This window comes from Pongo pygmaeus, chromosome 3 (genome assembly GCF_028885625.2).
Source record: "Pongo pygmaeus isolate AG05252 chromosome 3, NHGRI_mPonPyg2-v2.0_pri, whole genome shotgun sequence".
NCBI classification, from domain to species: Eukaryota; Metazoa; Chordata; class Mammalia; order Primates; family Hominidae; genus Pongo; species Pongo pygmaeus.
This window is the reverse complement of record NC_072376.2, coordinates 101,738,246-101,754,713: the sequence shown is the minus strand read 5'-3', so window position 1 is coordinate 101,754,713 and position 16,468 is coordinate 101,738,246. Positions and strand designations below refer to the sequence as shown.

The following is a 16,468-nucleotide window of genomic DNA, read 5'->3' as shown; positions in this document are numbered from 1 at the left end:
ATTGTTCAATTCCCACCTATGAGTGAGAACATGCGGTGTTTGTTTTTTTGTTCTTGCGACAGTTTGCTGAGAATGATGGCTTCCAGCTTCACCCATGTCCCTACAAAGGACATGAACTCATCATTTTTTGTGGCTGCATAGTATTCCATGGTATACATGTGCCACATTTTCTTAATCCAGTCTATCATTGATGGACATTTGGGTTGGTTGCAAGTCTTTGCTATTGTGAATAGTGCCACAAAGTTTGATCTTTTGGCCAGTAGCATGGGCATTACCTGGGAACTTGTTAGAAATGCCTATCCTGGGCCAGGCATGGCTCACGCCTGTAATTCCAGCACTTTGGGAGGCCGAGGCGGGCAGATCACCTGAGGTCAGGTGTTCCAGACCAGCCTGGCCAATGTGGAGAAACCCTGTCTCTACTAAAAATTCAAAAATTAGCCAGGCGTGGTGGTGGGCGCCTGTAATCCCAGCTACTTGGGAGGCTGAGGCAGGAGAATCGCTTGACGCCCGAGAGGCGGAGCTCGCAGTGAGCCGAGATCACGCCACTGCACTCCAGCCTAGGAGACAGAGGGAGACTCCGTCTCAAAAAAAAAAAAAAAAAATTAAAACAGCGTTTCCTTAGTCCCTACCCCAGACCTACTGGATCACAATCAGCATTTTAACAAGACCCCCTAGGTGAGTGCTGTGTACTAGTTGAGAGGATATATTTTGGATTGGTTTGAATCCCAGCTGAGCAGGTTACTACTGTGTGACCTCAAGCAAAATGTTTAGATCATACAAGCCTGTTTCCTCATCCACATGGTGAGGCACCTCAATGGGTTGTAGTAAGAATTAAAGAGGCTGAGGCTGTATGTAAGGCATTTTTCACAGAGCCTTCCAACAAATACCCAGTTAATAATGAAGCTTTTTTCATCGTAACATTTTGCACCATCTACAGCTGCTAACCATACTACACATCCATTCAGGATTCTGGAACTGCTCAACAGGGAAGATTTCCAAAGCCCTCAAAGCCCTCCAAGCCCATGGGGTAGGGGGAAGGGGGTGGGGACAGGAACACGGTCAGCAGTGCCTCTCCGAATACGCAGGATACTGTACATTTTGCAAAACATATTACTTATCGGATGATCTTGCTTTCAGATCTTCACTGCACGTGGCTTTACTGGAAACCTTCTGCTAGAGTCTAGACTCAGCCATGGAGTCTGGTGACCCGTGGGAGGGAGCAAGGGCCAGAATGCCTGCTAAATCGCTCTGGGCCCCCAGCCCTATTCCTTAATCCCTTCTTAACTTTCCATCTGTCTCTGGTCTCCAGGGGTGCAGAATCACAACCCACCAGACCCTTCCTAGCTCCCGACCCGGCGCTCAGCAGCCGGGGCTGCAACACTTTCCCCCAGGACCGGGAAGGCGGGGGAGGGGGTTTGGAGGGGGCGGAGCTCGGCCTCCTGCTGCCGCCGCTGCTGCTGCTGCTGCCGCCGCCGCCGCCTGCAAAGCTGTCGTCCCTCTGTCGGATGCTCAGGCTGGGCAGCGCTGGACAGATGGGTGCACCCCAGGCCTGACGGATGAACAGTCGGGCAAGTGAACTCTCACCTCTAAACTGGCTCTGCGCACGGCGGGGGCGGCGGCGGCGTCTGCAGCCCCGCGGTGGGGGCAGCCCCCTCGGTCTACGCCCGACTGCTGCGCGCCGCCTCTGCTCTTGGCATAGTAATTTCGGTTCCTGAACGCACGGAGCTCGCTCCGGGACCGGGCTGAGAAGGACCTCAGCTCGCGGGCCCGCCGGAGCCATCGGTGTGGCGCCGAGAGACGGTGCTTGGGATATGCGACGGGAAGCCCCCGCCACAGCGCAGGCAGTGGCCCCGCCGCGCCGCGGAGCCGGGCAGAGCAGGTAGGAGACGCCCCCTGCGCACCTCCACCCGGCAGCCAGCGCGGGGGACCGGAGCCTGGTGGTGTGCTCTGTAGGGATGCGGAAGGGATTCGGTCCCACATTTTGCCCAGGGATCCTTTGCCTGTTGCTCTTGTCTCCGTCCCATTCTGCGCTCTAGGAGGGGCAGTCTTTCTCGCAGGTGATGAATTTCTCTGCAAGGTCATTGCTCTCTTTGGCTCTGGCTTTGAAGGTAAATGGGAGAAGACGCCTGCTGATCGTGGGCAGGGGGATTTATAATCAATCGGGTCTGCACACTGCGAATATCCGAATATGAGGGGTGTGTGTGTGTGTGTGTGTGTGTGTGTGTGTGTGTGTGTGTGTGTGTGTGTGTAACATTTATCTCATTTTCCTATGCTTATCCCCTTTAAGGTCAAAACATCATAGAAATATATATTACATATGGGTGTATGTATGTGTATGTATACACACACATACATAAATGCATATGTAAATAGGTTTTCTTGAGGTAGGCAGAGAAAAGAGGAAGGGCGGGCAGGGGTTGATAAAGGGAAATCGTTGTAGAGACGTGTTCACTAATAGAGGCGAACTTTGGAACCACATTAAATCAGGGTAGAGACTAGAGGTGATAAACGGTTCTTTCAAGATGGGCTTTAGAAGAGGTCTGAAGGAGCCTGTCAGCCAACACACACAGAAGATCTTCGTGCTCTCCAGGCAGATGGAAACGATGTAGGCATCATTTCAGACGCAACAATGGACAGTGAAAGAGGGAAAAAAGGAGAGGTACTTAATATGCTACTGGGAAGTGAATTTTGGGTAATGGGAAGGCATCGAATCCAGACCAGGTTTCAAGGGCTTTCTGGAGGGGCATTGGGAGAAATCACTGCTTGGGGTGTAGGCAGTTCAAGGTTAAGACGATGTGAATGTCCACAAAGCAGCCGAGGAGGTGGGCAAAAGGCAAGGGCTTGGAGGGGGAGGGGAGAAACGGAGCTCTGAGCAGTCACTCAAGAAGCACCCACCTTTGAGTAAGGTGTCTTCTTCCTCTTGGTTAAAGCGGTACTTGGGTATGCTCCATCTAAATATTTTCACAACACATTTGTTTAAAGATCCATTGGACTATGTTTTTATTTTGTTTTCGCAAGGTATCTGGGTCACGGTGGGACTAGAAGAAACTGAAGTGTTTACAACACCAGCAAGATTTGGGAGAGAGGGTTGATTAAGGCTTTGCTTCATGAAATATTTACACATCTCCTGCGTGGGCTTTTGTTTGCTCTTGTTGGTGCTGCTGCATATTTTACTTTGATAATGCTTTGAGTGTACTTCGCCCGAATGTGCTTATTTTCCAGTTATAAACTATTCTTTCTTTTCGCATTGTGCTCACCATTGGCCTGCCCTGAGTAACAATTGTGGGAATAAAGGTACATGAGTCACAGCCCAAAGCAGAAAATCTCTGCTGCTATCTGCAAAAGACAGGAGTTTGCGTTAGAGAATGTTCTTTTGAAATAGAAGCAGGAAGAACACTTTTCGAGTTTTTGTGTGTGTTTAGTTTTTCAAGTTCTGTGTGTCTTTAATCAGGGGAATAGGTTATTGATTCAAAAGAGAAAAAAAACCCAGCAATTGCAATTGCAAGTCTGGATGTTATATGATTGAAATTTATTTTGGAAACAGCAGAGGAACTCATGGAGAGCCATGTACAGTGTGTTGTGGTGTGGTGAGTCTTCACCTAATCACTAACTAGACTTCTACGAAAATGATTAGGACAAAATCACAAGTGCATCAGCTTCACATGGGAAGTAGAGGACTGAAGCGTTATATGAGTCAGATCAGTGTCAATTGGAGGGCAGGCTGGATTCCAGCAAGCTGTTTTGAAATTTGAGTGTTTTAATTGCCTCAAAAGAATTGCCCAATATGCTTAATTATTTGTTCCTGCAACATTTTCTTAATTATGCCTCAACATACTTAAAAGACTATATTTAGATCCAGCTATCCTTCAGTGTTTGAATTTCCAGTTGCAAAATCTGCAGCCTGCAGGAAACACGGAAATATTGGTCCTGGAACCACAAAATTATAAAATATTGGGCTCAGAGAAGGAGGACACATGATTCTAGTCACAGCTTATATTTGAGCTCTTTCATTGGCAGCTGCTCCTGCCCTTTATGCACTCATTCATTCACTTTTTCATGAATATATGTTGATACATTCAACATATATTTATTCCTGGACTAGACATGGTCCTAGATTGTGGAATAGAAGAATAAACAATACATAGTCTCAGCCTGCAAAACTTGGGAGGGACACTGCCAGCAACCGCTGGTGGAGTGCCCTGACAGGGTGCTGTGGAGGCCAGGGTAGAGGTGGAGAGAATAAGGAGAGTTTCCCATGGACCTGAAAGATGAAAGGACCTAGCCCAGTGAAGAAGAGAGGGAAGGACATTCCTGGCATGGGGACCAAAATAAGCAGAGACCAAGGAAAATACATAGCTCCAAGTGGTTGAAAAACAGTGTGAGTACATAAAGATAAGATGAGAATAGAGAGGGCAGCAGGATCCACCTACAAACTGAAGTCCAAAAGGCCTGCCAACTCATCTGGTCAGTAAACCATTTTATCTGGGTGACTTAGGTGAATGCATTCATTTTGAGGATCTATGGTATTCAGATTACCCAAATTTATATTCTTCAAATATCTAGAAATTATATTTACCTTAATTTACAATAGGCTGCTTAAAGGGGGAAAAGTCTTAATTATTTTTGGCTCAAATATTTCATCTACAAATGTCTACCACCTACTTTGCATATTAGAAAAATAAGAGAGAGAATGAGGGAATAGAGGTTTGAATTTTATAGAAATGAGTTATAAAAATTCAAGGATTCTTATTTTTATGAGAATAGGGCTCAGGGGAAAAGAATGACAAAGAGTGCATATTCTAAGTATTTATTTGTCCTAGATGACTCCAAAAGGCAAACATATGATAGTGTAAAAAACGGACTGAACCAGCAAGTAACTCAGGAACACAGGCTAAATAGACCCCAAAGGCCACATACATTTTTAAAAATTATTTTTTAAATGAGAGAAATAGTTACAGTAATCCCATAGTAATCATTAAGTGCCCTTCAAGAATGGCGCTTTTCAAACTAGCACACTGTGAAGTCAGTTTAGTGAGTCTGATCAGCATTTTTATTTTTGAAAAATAAAAGACTAAAACAGAAGAGTAAGTATTGTTCATGAAATTCCTTAAATATATATACATATGTGTGTGTGTGTGCACACCTGCATAATGGACTGTGATAAAAAATGTATACCTCATTATACATCATGTTCCAAAAAGTCTGAAAGCTACTGCTTTAAGTGATACAAAGAAGAGACGTTCCCAGTTTGCAAGATGCCAAGAGCCGACCAAGAGATCTGACAGATCTGATAGACAAGCATTTTCCGCAATATTCTGAATAGCATAATTGCCTGACTGAGGAAGGCAAGACTTACGATTTACTGAGTGCGTGGCAGTAAACTCAGAGAGCAAGATCCTTGGGGACTGAATTAATCTGGAAAGGCTTCAAGGAGGAGGGGGATCTTGAGTTAGTTTATAAAAGATGGATGGATCTGGCTGGGCAGTGAGGAAGGGGTGCTGATCTCGTGTCTATAGAAGGAGGAAACAACGAATGAGGGAGTAATGGCAGTTATATTTAAGAATCATTTAGAAAAGAAAAAATAAATATCAAGTTGGAAGAGAATTGCAGTAGAATTTCTGCTTGGACTGAAATATTACATGAGTTACTTTTTAAAAAATAAATTTCATTGTGTATATTTAAAGTATACAACATGATGTTATAAGATACATACATACATATTTTATATATATTTTATATATATATACATATATACATATTTTATATATTTTTTATATATAAACATATATAATGGTATACATTATATACATAAAATGTAAAATGGTGACGGTGTCTGTAGTGGAACCAAATAATGTATACATCATCTTTTGTATCTACTACTTTGTATCCTTTGACCTGGATGCCCCCTTTTCCTCCCCTGACTATCTTCACCCTGGTAATCACTGTTTTATTCTCTAGCTCTGTATATTTGACCTTTTTGGAGTTGTTAATTATTTTATGACTAAGATCTATTTTCCTAATACTGCTACTTTAAGAAAATCTAGCCAGAGTGGCCATAACATCATAAATCTGCCATTTCCTGCCATCTTTTTATTTATTTTGCAGTAATTTACTGGTTAGGCCTTGTTCAGTTGAACCTTACTGTTGAACTATTGACATTACGAGATACACCACACTGTGGCGTGATTATTTCATTTCTCAGAATGCAACTACAGTCGTTGGCGCAGAAGGCCGAGGTGGTCATGTGAGGAACTGACAGGCTGTGAAGATGAACCAGATCGCTTGGTAGCCATGAACTCGTAAAGGAAGGGCAGCATCTGCCATATTTTCTTTTCGTCAGTTGCTCTATGACTTGTCCATCTTCTTAGTTAGATATTTAAATATGTTTGTATGCATTTCTAGAAAATTTATTCTTGTGTTTTGCTGTACCCTAACAGTTATTCTGAGGAGACAAAGTTAGAGAAGAAAACCTTTACTTGTGTTCCTGAACATTTTCTTGGTGGGCTTCATTCAGCTCTTGCTGTCTTTTCTCTGGAATAGAACAATTTTGTGATATTTTCACCCTTTTAGATGAAGCTATACCTTTAAACAGAAGACCAGTGCCACTTAAGTCAGAGATTCATCTGCTTGAATTAGTTGATTTGGAGTGCAACCAAATATGGAACTTTGCTTTTTTTAAAAAAATAAAAATGACTTGGACCTCTTTCTTATCTGTATCAGAGTGTTCAAATTAGTGATAATCTAACTTTTTTCACATAAGAGTCAAGTCTGGAATAATAAAAACATTTAGAGTCTGCATTTGGATTGAAATTCTGAAATTACTGAATTTCAGAGAGAAAATGTATATACTCTTACAATTTGAATTACGCACTGTCTTGAATGCCAGTGAGAAAAGTTTTCACAGCTTTTTAACTGGGCATATTGGAGTTGGCAACATAGTAACAGCTTTCTAATTGCTCATGTTGGTAATTAAATTATTGGCTTTATTTTGAATCTAGCAGCATAATGTGGGGCCCCAATTATTATTACCAGACAGTTATAAATGACCCTAATCTGAATCTGAATCTGAATCTGGAGGTGGGGCTTAGAAATCTGTATTTTTATAAAGGTCCCAAAAGGATTCCAGTACCCAGATTTGGAAACCATTGCCTTTATTTACAAAGAAATAAAATGATTACAGATGAGTCCCAGGGAAGTTAATAACTGTTTCTAGTCACTAATAGAGCTGAAGCTAAAAATCCAGAACTCCTCTTTCTAATTCCCCGCTAATTCTTGGCTAAGGGGAAAAGAACCAGGACCTGAAGACAATGTCCAAGAGTCTTCTCCATGGTGAGGGAGGAGAATCAGTTACTATGCACCCCTTCCTCCAAAATTGAGAGTCAGTTCAGTAAGTCTTTCTAAATGACAATGCCATGATCTCATCTCTGTCCCAAGGGTCCAGCGTAGCAGAAATATCGTGGGGATCAGCTGGGTGATCTAAGACAAGACAATTTCTTGGCCTTACACACCAGATTCCATTTAAAATTTTTAATTCTTGGATCCTAAATAGTGTGGATACCAAGCCACCTCTAGAGGATTGGTTTAGTCAGGAGTCACAGCTTTGTGACACTTACAGAAGCAAGAGAACCCTTAAAAAAATTCTAGAGGCCAGAGAGTAAAAACTCACAATGTCAGGCATCTCCGGGGACCTCCGCATTGTTGCTAATTCAGTAATGGACAGCTGGAGGACAGAGATCTGTCTCCAAAGCTCCTTTGACAATCACATTTGCATCTGTTAATTTTCTGGAGGAAAAAAGAGTTACAGAGAATTTTTTTAAAACTTGAATTGCAAATAGTCCATCCAAGTGGGAGATCTGGTTTATGAAGAATAATCAGATGCTTTATGTTAATAGATTCTTGATTGTTTTTCAGAAATCAGTTGTTATTGATTTCTAAATAGCATAAAATTAAAATAACCATATTGTGTCTATGGGAGACTCTTCTCTTTCTTTGTAATGTATAACTTTGGTTAAATGAAATGCCTGAGGGAGTGAAGTGTTTGTGTGAACTATATTTTCTGAGTAATCGGAGCATTTTTTGTTTCAATTCTTGTTGACAATTTTTCTAAAATGTAATAGCCTGCAAATATTATCAGGATTTGAAATTTTGCATTGCCTCTGTGTCTTTATTCTGAATTATGACTGTACAGGACAGATATGCTGAATATAACATAGAAGTTTTTATTGTGTTTCTTCCTTTTTACTCTGTGATATGAATGTGCTTTCTCAGTATACATTTTTTTAAAATTGTTCAAAAATGCAAAAGACATTTTACTCACTGTGAATTCCACTTTCTTGGAGTTTGATCTTTGTCTTTGGCATTATATCACCTTGAAATGCTCATTCCTTCACTCTAAATTAGTTTCTCAATCCACTCAAAGCATGGTTTAAAGCTCCATGATTGCAGCAAAACTTTTGTAATTCTGAAGACCTGTTTTTAATTTGTTTTATACATAGCATGATTCTTAAATTTATACTTAGTCGTATTGTTAATTAAGCATGCCTTTCTTTGAATTTTTCTATAAGGTATTTCTCCTTGAAAAATGCAGATAAAGATGAAGCAGCTAAAATTGTAATTGTTAATTAAAATTAAGAATTTTAAATTCCGGTAAAAATTGTAGTCAGAGCTAAAGTTAGTAAGTTAGTAAATGCATGTTCATTTTCACCTGCATCCTTGGTTGAGTAAAAATTGCTTATGACAAAGTGGGTATGGATGATTGTTCTTGTTTTCATGTCGAACATGTTCTGAAAACAGTCAGAGAGCAGAAGTCTGTCATTGTCAGGGAAAGGGGCTGAGCTCTGATTAAGTGAATGAAAATGCACTTACAGTCTCCTTTCACATGAGGGATTGTCTACCCAAGTGGATTCTCAGAGCAGAAGAAAGCTTTGCTGTGAGCATCTGAGAGACCTGATACGCTTCACTTTACCTGTCTGGGCCTCAGATTTGGAGATGTATGTACCAAATCAGAATTGAAAACTGGCAGTCTGTGGGCCTAGCAGGAAAACTGTGGCCTCCAGGTATTTATTTTTTAATTAAGCCAGTGTTTAAACATCAGATCTATTATAAAAAATGAAGCCCTCACCCACATTCTCTAGGCTGGAGCTGAACAGCAATATATATGCTACTTCATTACTTCGCTGTAGTCACCACTTCTCAATGTCTCACTGACATTGAGCATTTATACAAGTCACTTGTGCCCAACAGCTTCACTTAGTTGTGTTACTACCCCAAACCTGTAGGTATTGAGTCTGCAAAGTCTGGACTACTTAGGTGTTCCCTAAGTACCGTTGAGCTCCAAAATGCTATGACTGTACTCATGAAATTGATGTGTCTACAAAGCAGAAAGGTAATGGCACCAAACATAGTTAACCCCCATCAACCATAGTGAGGGTCTAAAAATTTTGCAATATCAAAATATGTAGAGTCTGTGAAAGTTTAATGAATAAAAATTGAGTTAACGTAGTCTGTTAAAGAATAACGGAGTTTTTCATCTGTGTACTTGCTTGCTTTTTACTGTACCACAAGTGGCAAATAAAAAATATTAGCAGTTTTAACAATAATGTAATTTATTTTTTCTTTACCTTAAAGACCAATGACTGAGATCTCACACTGGATTGCTTTATGTATTTTTAAATGCACCATATCTTTATCTTATGTATAACTTTTTATATATAGACCAAACTTGCATAGCTTCCTGAAAGTCCAGAGTGTATCTCAGTCTTTCAAGTGATGCTGCATTTTATTTAGCAGGCCTGGCAGTTGAGGTAAACTTTCAGGAGTAGTATCAACTCATATCCCAACTTGTGTTTCTGTATAGCCTAGAAATGCTCAGTTAATGATTGCAGTAGGCTGTGTTTGCAACCCCTCTCTGAGGCTAGGCAGATCACTGCACAGTCTGGCCACTTGATTGTGTAGAACTGCTCTGTTACTATGGCTAAAAAATGAGGTGGCTGCATCAGGGTTGATTTATTCATGTTGCAAATAAAGACAAATGCCCTTTTGAGGCAACAAGATGGAAAACTCAGGCAGATCTCTTCGGTAGGGAAAGCTGTCTTCATAGCGCTCTGAAATCTCTCATGCCTTCTCAACTTCTGCTGCCACTTTCCTTCCTCATGCACACTTCGCTGCATACCACCCCCACTTCGTGCCTCCTACTTTATTTCTAAAAACATCCCCTCATCTAATTATTAATCCTAAAGTGTCGGTGTTTCAACAGCTTCACTCCAAGAAGACAGTGCCGAGAATAGTACCAATCGAAACTAACAGAGGACACAGTGCCACATCGACTCTACGCTTTCTTTGGAGCGAGTGGCATTTCCTTATAGAATAGTGGCTGTGTTTAAGTATCAGGCGTCCTGTCACTGTAATGAACTGATAATATATATAAGACCATAGGTGTTAAAAGTCTTTAGAGATAAAGTTATTTTTCTGAAAGTGCCATTTAAAACACAAATTTAGTTCACTGAAATGTTTATGCTGTTTTATGAAGAAACTGTTCTGCTATTCCCCTGGTGGCTATTTTGATGTTTAGAACTATAATGATAGGTTTTTAAAAAATCCTCCCTCTGGGGTTTGTGGCTTTTGAGTGATGAAATCTGAGTCTCCGAGAGGGAGGGGAAAAGTTAATAACCTGAGCTGGACTGGATTGAGGGCATGTCAGCTCCTTCTACTTTGCAAATTGAATCAAAGCTTTCCTCCAACTGGAAATAGGAATTTATTTAGGAGGTGAGAGATAGAATGTGAAATGGGGTTGGTAGAGGGCCCTGGTTTAAGAAAGGTGAATTCTTTGGATCATTTAATAAATCTGTATCAAGTACTTGAGATATATATATATATATATACACACACACACACACATATACATATATATATACACATATATATATATGTATGTAAAATCCTGTTTTGTGTGCTAGGGACTCAAAATTGAATAATACATAGTCTGAACTCTCAAATAATTCCCAGACAACGGGAATAAGCTTAGTAATAAATATAGTTCAACAAGATTAGAATGGGCTCTTTTCCTGGTCACGATCTCAGAGAATTCCCCTGGTAGCCTAACAACCTGGGTCCCTCCTCTGTCCTAACCAAGCAGCCCTGTACCTCTTTCTTCCTTCCTGTATGCCAAGCAATTCAGCTTCATTTCCGTTCCTCTTCACAGCTTCACCACCTGCTTGCCACACCTGGGTTCCTTTCCTCCCTGCCAAGCTAACTTGAAAACAATATGTCTTTCCCATACTCCACTTCCTTAATGTTGTAGAAAATAAAGTGACAGACACATGCATTTTTGACTTAGTTCTCCTAAAAACAACTAAGAAGTAGAGAGTAGCAGAAGTGACAAAAACGGAACAGATATAAGATGTAGAATTCTTATAAGAGTCTGCTGGTCTGTGTACTATGAGAAATTTCTTTCTCATGAGGATACCAGAACCTCAGTGTAACTTCATTTCCATTTTTTTCCTATTCAAGAAAATATCCACACATGCCAGTGAAATGAGTAAGAGTGACATTATTATAGAAATAACTTGATTTTTGAGGTTAATATAATTCATTAGAGAAAACGGCTCTAAATTATACTTTAATAAATAATTTGCTGTCATTGGTACTTTATCATTGCTCATAAATTGTTTGTGATACACGAGTGTATTTTAAGACTGCTTAAGGGCCACTGTTTTAGATAATTGCTTAGACTCTCAGGAAGCTCTTCCACCCTTGGGGAATGATCTTGAGTCAGATCATTATTGGGGAATGTACCTATTCCAATGGGACTGTAAATACCCAGCTGTTTACGTAGCTGTTCTGTGAAATACCCCATGCCTTCTTGCTATCTTTTTATCCTGAGGAGGTGCTCACCACTCTCCATTGGTCTCCCTCTCCAGGGCTTCAACCTTGGAAGTTTAAGTGGTAATTCATGCCTCTGAAATGCCTAGTAAGTGATTCCATCTCTGTGTATTTGCCCCGACTGGGAGGAGAACCTCATTTGCCTTGGAGCGCAGAGACTGGTGGGGTATGGGAAATAAAAGAAAAGAGATGGAGCCTCCATTATAGAATCAATGATGATGAGTGGAAGAGAATGAAAGACCAACTAAACACATGCGGGAAGAAGGTTTAAAATTCATTAAAGAGTGAACAAGAAACAAAACAAAAAAACACTTGAGGCACTTTGCCATCTTGATTCTAGAGCATAAGAGAACCCTAATACATGTCTCCATATATATCCATCTACTTTCCAAAGGAAATGGGTGAGGGCTAGATTACAGATATGTATAAATCTTTCAAAATTTTATTCTTCAGGCTTATCTGCCAGTGACATCTTGCTAAAACCACTTCTCCTTTAAAGAAATCTCTGAGGTTTGTACTACTAAATAATAGCACATTAATAATTCCCCATTCTACAGATGAGGAAATAGATAACATAACTTGCCCAAAGTCCCACAGATGGTAATGGAGCTGTGTGAATTCAGTCGTTCAATGTCAAAGGCCATGAGCTTCACCGCTACGCTACACTGCAGGACTCTGTTGGTGATGCAAATCACAGTGGGTCAAAATGTAAGGACTCAGTACGATTTTATGGACTTCTGTCTTCTATCTTGGATTTCATCTTGTGTTGCTTAAAAAACAAATGTGAAATCTTCTAAATCAGTGATAAGACATTTAAAAAAAAAACAGGGTGAGTTCAAGGACAGGTATTTTAGGTTAAAATTTTATAGATCATTGCATAGGTGATAAAATTGGCAAACATAACTTTTTATCAAAATACCAGGTAACACATATGTTCAGCAAATAACATTTTTTTGTTTCTCAAAAGAAAAACCAAATGTGTTTCTTATGTCACATGTGCGTGCACACCCACACATACACATACGCACACACACACAGACACACACAAACAAGAAAAAACAAACATGTGTCTTGTTTAACTGCCTATGGACTTCGGACCTAGAAACTATTTATAGAACTAGTGTTTCCGTGATTGATGTTTTAATCATAGACATTCATTTACTTATGAAAGTTAAGCAATTCCTTATTATAGCTTACAGCTAAGTGTTCTCATTGCAAATGGAATACTAAGAAAAGAAAAGGTAATCCACACACAGGAGGCCTATTTCCGACAAATTCCTTCTTAAAACTGTAGTTCTAATGAATTAATGGTACTTGGTAGGAGGATGAATATACCTGTCTGTCCATTTGGAAAGTGAAAATCCAATAACTGAAAAAAGCCATGATTTCTGCCTTATTTTTTTAGTTCCTTAATAAGCAATTGATTTTTTTTTCTAGTAAAAGAAAATGGACAGAAATCACCTAGAGGCATTAGTCTTATTACTGGACCCTTTTAATCACTCTGGAATGTCTTTACCACCTCATGTCATTTCAGAATTCAAACTCTTTGTTCCCGGAGATAACACAGTAGAGGGCACTGCTTTTCAGAGTGCACATTTCCAGCAGTGACCTGTGAGAGGATCTTAGGTAGTATACAGATTTGCTTTGGATTTTAATACTTATGAATTTATTTAAATGTAGAAATATGTTCAGAACACATTTCAAAGTATACTTTTAAAAACATATGCTATGAAAAATAATATAACCAGTACATCAAACCTGTAATTTCACAGATATTATTTTTTAGGACAAGGCTAATGTTTTCAATCAGTGCACCAGTTAAAGTCAATTGAATGAAAAATATTGAGTTTAAAAAAAATGGTTTAGATAGGCAGCACATGAGGCTAAAATCATGAAATGGGTACACAAATGTCACAGTCCCTGAAAGTGGTACATGAAGTCATGTCATTGCTCACGGCACCTCAGGTTCTCTCTAGAAATGAGAGGGCTGGTCCAGAAATCCCTAAGATCAATTCTAGCTCTGATGCCCCACCACTTGTTTTTTAAAATCTTGCTTGTTTTCTTCTTCATTCATGGGCTCATTTTCTGAATTTTAGGCCCTTTCTGCCTTTGTTGAAATCAAAACAGGCCCTTCTTATCTCTCCCTCTTCATCATCACCAAGCATGTATGCCTTCATTCATTTACACATGTAGTCATTTAGCCCTACGCCCTATGGAGAGCTTAGGGAATGTGGGCATGCAAGAAAGCTACAGAGTTCTAGACCTCTGACTTCTGTGTAAAATGAATATGTTTGTCTGTGTTTCACACTGAAGTTAAAGCCCTTGAATGAAAGGCCTGGACTTCTGCCATCATCTTGTCTTTGTAGTTCTTGGACGAATAAGAGATCTTCAATGGAAGACTCCTTCATTGATAAAATGCATTATCAAGGCTCACATTACAAATTTAAAATGTGTGTTGCTGTACATATGAGTGCATAATGTGTGAGAATGGAAAAAGGGGGGTCTACATTTCCTAGCTAGAAATGCCTAATTCTTGGGTCGTTTTGAATACAAAGGGAAAAAATTAGTACTTTCGTGTTTTGGAGTAGTCGTTAATACATCTTGGGTCTGTTAGAAATCTTTATAAGTCTGAGTCATATGAGGAACTTTAACACTTGTCAGTTTTTTGACCTTTTTGTAAACATCAGCTACATTGAGAGGGGCAACAAGTTTCAATAGTGCTTAGTGCTTTTTCATATAATTAAACTCCGAACACGTGGTTAAAGTATATGATTATTTTTCCTTGGGAATTTGTCCTTGAGAAACTTTGTTAAGATGTTTTAAAGCACTTGAGTGTGGTGAGTATAAATTGTCACAAACGTTTATGTGATGTCAATGGAGCTGTTTTATGCTTGCCTTTAATTCATAAGATTTTGCTATAGTGGTGAAAAGGATATAGCAGTGGTTTCCTGCTGGAGTTTCTATATAATAGTGAGAAAAGCATCAGAGGATGTAGTTGGTTGTGGTTGTTTGCTCACACCCTGCTGCTCTTTTCTTTTTTGTAAAAAACAGGAAGCTGAAATGTGTTCTTTACTTAGTTCAATTGATGTTTAATAAGGACTTATCTGTGTGCCAGTATGGGAGGATGTAAAAATGAGAAGATGCATCCCTGCCTTTAAAGACCATAAAATCTTCAGAAATTATGTACAACATTAGGAATTTAAGTAAAAAGGTCGAAGTGCTTCATGGCAGTAATTATTTATTCTCAATGCACATACATTATGATAAAAATTGATTAACTGAAATTGGTTTCAATTCTCTTTCTTAGACGAGGTGGGTCTCATTTTGTTGCGCAGGCTGGTCTTAAACTCCTGGGCTCAACTGATCCTCCCACCTTTGCCTCCCAAAGTGCTGAGATTACAAATGTGAGCCACCATGCCCAGCCTGTTTTCAAAATTTTAATGTTTAGATTTCATCATGAGTGACATAGCTTTCCAAGTGTCACATTAAAACAAATTTCGAAGAAGCAGCTAATTCACTCAAGTAGTTTTTAACTCATTATTATGCCGAAGTTCAAATTAATTGTTAGTTTTTCGGTATTCTCTGGTTATGGAACAGACTCCCAATTCCTCGGCTTACCAGTTTTGAGAGGAATTGTGTAAAAGAGCATATTCCAAGTCCCTATCCCCAAAACAAGGGAGAATAAAATAACATACTTAGGCTCAGTACATTAGTACTATTTCATTTGACAATATCATAAATTTTAAAAAAGAAAGGCAGCACAAAAGAATATTTTTAACCAAGTACGTATTCTGAATAGAAAAGATTTAGTGGAATCCCTATCACTTAGAAAAGCAGAACCACTATGGTAATATGGAATAATGGATTTATTTTCAGTTTTAGACCTTGCACAATTGTGAGAGCTTTGCAGTTGCTTTCACATCTGGTATGGAGCTAAAGTCATCATAGGTTAGCAGAGCTGGCAACTGGGAAGAAAAGCTAGATTTGAAGTAGAGCTGAGCAAGGGCAAACTAGAATCTGCAGGAGAAAATGAAACCCATAAAGATAAACTGGAACTTGTATTTGACTCATACTTCTCCAGCCTCAATGACCCTGACTTGAACAGCCCAAAAGGGACTGGCACTCTTCACTGCAAAGCCATTTGTGCACCTGGCCCAGAAACCAAAAGAGGAGATTTGTGGGGAGCCAAAGTTCCGGCAGCCTGGCTGCTGCCTGACATGGACAAGGTGAGCTGGGAGGTCAGTGAGCTGCACTTGCTGACTACACTGACCTTCAGAGCAGAATACTGCTGTTTCACTTTTACCTTCCAAAGGTCACACGAATTTCCCTTGTAGCCAACTGGAATGAAGAACGATTTAGGAAAGGGAATTCTGGGAATGAGTTTCCATCAGATGTAAGACAGTGGTATAAAACCACCATAGAGGATGCTAGCCCATAAAAGGAGAAATGTTTGCAGTCATTTCTGCAGAAAGTCCCTTGCTTTTAAGTTCTCCAAGAAACCTTCCAGCTGAAGGATAGCTAATCCGTGCTGTTCATGAACTATGTTTAAGAAGTTTTCTTATATAGACTTCTATAGACTTATGCAAAT

The 16,468-nt window shown here is 39.8% G+C and overlaps 1 protein-coding gene across 3 annotated transcripts in view; it reads left to right on the top strand.

Moving 5' to 3' along the window:
* Positions 1–1,498: 1,498 nt before the first annotated feature.
* GPRIN3 (GPRIN family member 3) overlaps positions 1,499–16,468 on the top strand; it is a 71,727-nt gene continuing 56,757 nt past the window's right edge. Inside the window, exon 1 of one of the 3 annotated variants that reach the window (XM_054485755.2) lies at positions 1,499–1,879. The gene's annotated coding sequence lies outside the window, so the exon portion shown is untranslated. Of the gene's footprint in view, positions 1,880–2,094; positions 2,109–2,449; positions 2,660–16,468 lie in introns of those variants that run through there. The other 2 variants (XM_054485756.2, XM_054485757.2) reach the window with 2 other exon arrangements.